Genomic DNA, 3,759 nt, shown 5'->3' with positions numbered 1-3,759 from the left:
CTTCTGTTTTTTTTTTTAAATTTGTATTCCAAAAAAAAAACTAAAACTGTACCGTAACCCAATTTCCACACTTGGAAGTATTTTTGACCTTCTCATTTTTGCTTTTATTCCAAAAAATAAAGCATTTACCCACATAATCTGCCATGCAGGTGGAATAGCTGGAGTGGCAGCGTTCTGCAGGCTGACATGCTGTACGGCTTAACGTTATATGTTATCGAGTCAGTGTCCTGGCAGGAGGTGTAGCTATCAGGCTCCTCGCAGAGCAGTCTAACAAGTTCCCCTGCTGTTCCACTACTCACAGAGGACGGAGCGGATGAGGAGTAAGCTTGTTGCTGCCTTTTTATAGGAGCAGCTACCATATAGCTGAATGGGCTAATCCTCATGTACGTGCAAAATGAAAGTGTGCAGATTTGTAAAGATGAATGGCTAAGCCTACAGATCCCCACTGGTGGGTAGCGATCACATATGTAACCATTGTTCTCTGTACACTTCATCTCAGTGAGCGACAGCACAAAAGCACAACAGCAATGCCTGTCTGGCATCATGGGTTTCATTTTCATACATTTCAGGTTGAGTTTGAATCCAGCAAAACCATATTGGGTGGGTGTGAACAACAGTTATCATATGTCAGAAACAGGGAAATATCGATAGTGCCACTATTCTGCTGTTCCATTTTTAGTCTGTCTCACCATATGACTTATTGAGCAAACTGGTTGCCAATTGTTGCTCTCTTAGTGGGTGATGGGAAGGAAGTGGAGAGTGATTTATTCTTGCTGGGTTTCATTGAATGTTCTTACTGTGGCTTTAACAAAATGGAACTGTACCAGAACACAATATCACTAAAACAAGCATTATTTGTATATGATATAACAGAGACTTGGACAGGAACTAAGATGCCCTGAAACACAAATGCTGAAAATGTAAATAGGTGTCAAAGTTGAAGTTGAAGTTGTCTCTTTCCCTTTCTCACAGACACACATGCAGACAGACACACACACACACACACACACACACACACACACACACACACACACACACACACACACACACACACACACACACACACACACACGCGATACACACAATACACACTTGCATGCACACGCACATCAAATTGTAAGGATGAATATGCATTAGTGCTAATAAGACTGTGGATGTGAGTATGCTTGGGCATGGGATCTGGCCTCATCAAATATGGAACCTCAACAGCTGTGAGTGTGTGTGTGTGTGTGTGTGTGTGTGTGTGTGTGTGTGTGTGTGTGTGTGTGTGTGTGAGAGTCACTGTGTCTTTGTCTGTGTCTCCCAGGGGCATCATGACACTTCATCATTTGTTAATTAGCCAGTTAAGTCATCTAATTAACGCGCCATCTCTATAGTTCCTTGTCAGACTCTTTTCTTTTTTTGTCACCATGTGTTTGAAAAACTAATGGTTGGGTAAAACCATATGTGTTAAAACGGAAAGAAAATCAATTTAGAAAATGCGAATCTTCACAGCTCAAATATTCAGGAAAGACATTTGCCACAACAGCAACCATTTGCCAGCTTTTACGAGATACAGTATATAACAAACAATGTGTTGGTTATTAAAATAATTATGATGCTCACCTCTTAATACAGAAATATAATCCACATTCAATTACCAAAATGTCAAGATAGGACTGCATGCATCAACTAATTAATTACCACAATGACATTGATAAATCCCTTATTACCATCTTTCTGCCTATTAAAATGACACCCTCCCCCACCATTAGAATATTCCCATTAGCATACCATCAACATCCAAGACTTAAATGACCATAATGACCTGCTGTGTGTGTGTGTGTGTGTGTGTGTGTGTGTGTGTGTGTGTGTGTGTGTGTGTGTGTGTGTGTGTGTGTGTGTGTGTGTGTGTGTGTGTGTGTGTGTGGCCTAGCATTACTATACTTGTGGGGACCTACATATGTTTACACAGTCACGTGTGGAGACTCGCCTCCCTTACGGGGACAAAATGGAGGTCCCCATAAGGGGAATCATTAATTTTAGGGTGAAGACTTGGTTAGGTTTAGGGTAAGGTTAAGGGTAAGGGTTAGGGTTAGGCATGTGTTGGTTATGGTTAAGGTTAGGATAAGTCTCCAGGAAATGCATGTAAGTCAATGTAATGTCCCCTGAAGTGATGTATACATGGTATATATGTGTGTGTGTGTGTGTGTGTGTGTGTGTGTGTGTGTGTGTGTGTGTGTGTGTGTGTGTGTGTGTGTGTGTGTGTGTGTGTGTGTGTGTGTGTGTGTGTGTGTGTGTGTGTGTGTGTGTGTGTGTGTCAAAAACAATAACAGTAATTAAGGATTCATCTCTGTCAGTTCATGAGAATCAGTTTTGTATCCCTTACAGGGCACAGTGCCACTATATTTATTGCTGGCTCTCTCTCCCTCTGTGTGTGTTGGTGTGTGTAAACAATCCACCCAATTCTGAATTCTGAATTGTCATTGTCTTATAATTATTGATTCATATATAATTTACCATGTGAAAACTGTATTCTCTCCTATGAGCATGTCATTTCTTGTTTAATTAAAACTTGATCTTTATAAACATTACAAAAAAGAAGTATTTCTTAACTGACATAATGGCTTTATCAAATGCTAAGCGGTCGGTAGAAAAGTCCCAAATATAGAGGAGAATTCCTTACCATAAAATACGTTATTATGACTCTCGTACATGTAACCACATGGCCTCAAAACTTTAATATGGGAGAATGCTTTTTGATTTAGATTTCCTGCTGATGGTCAACGTAAACATATTTGAAACATTGAGTTGTACATCTATGAGTTTAATCAGCTTTTAAAAAGTTAATATACATAATTTTTTCAGTTCATTTTATGACACACAGCTGTGCTATTTTGTTAGTTTATCCTAGCAACTATCCATTTATCCATGACCTTAATTTCAAAGGCTACTCATTGAAATGCTGCAATCATTTGCAAAGTAGCGCCAAATAGCTTACTGAAATAATGTTTCACCTCTCACTCCGTTGTACATAGATATATCTTAAAAGCCCTGCTACAAAGTTGTTGTGTATGAAATGAAACTGTTGTTTAAGACAGATAAGAGTGCTTATCAACAGTTAATGACTTTGCTATTACTAATATTCTCTGCTCTGAGTGAGCATTGAGTTATTCCTTAAATGGACCCTATTCTGATAACACCATGATTCCATTCAAACATTTTAAAGGAAAATATATAATTAGAAATGTTCCCCAATGTATTCATGCTTAGTGGAATCCAACATGTGGCCCTTTGCTCTCCCTACTTTTACTGTCTCTCTTCTGCTCAACAATCTAATAAAGTCATTAAAGCCCAAAAAATACATCTTAAAAAAAGGATGAAGCATGCGACATCTCCAGCATAACTTTCCCCAGAGCTGTCAAACGCACTGCTGCACCTGTAGAAGAGACCGTCCGGCGTCCGCTATAAATCATGAAACCAGTTATCAGCATCTTGATGTGGAAAGCAACAAATATGGTCTCATATGAGGTCTAACAGAATAACCTGTCCAACGATCTAGACAGCCAAGATCTCTTTTTCATGTTTTTTTCCCTGATATCGGAACTGCGTGCTTAGGTAGATACTTTTTTTTATCATTCATTTATTTCTCATATAGCAATCGAGAAATTATGTCATAATTGCAACAATCCTGTTATCCATCTCAGCATTTACTGTCGACGTGTCAAACCTGTCGCTTTAGAAAGGTTATTGACTGTTCACTAATTCCCTGTAGAGCCA

This window comes from Gymnodraco acuticeps, unplaced genomic scaffold, assembly GCF_902827175.1.
Source record: "Gymnodraco acuticeps unplaced genomic scaffold, fGymAcu1.1, whole genome shotgun sequence".
Classification (NCBI taxonomy): Eukaryota; Metazoa; Chordata; class Actinopteri; order Perciformes; family Bathydraconidae; genus Gymnodraco; species Gymnodraco acuticeps.
The sequence above is the reverse complement of the archived record's forward strand: the minus strand, read 5'-3'. Positions refer to the sequence as shown.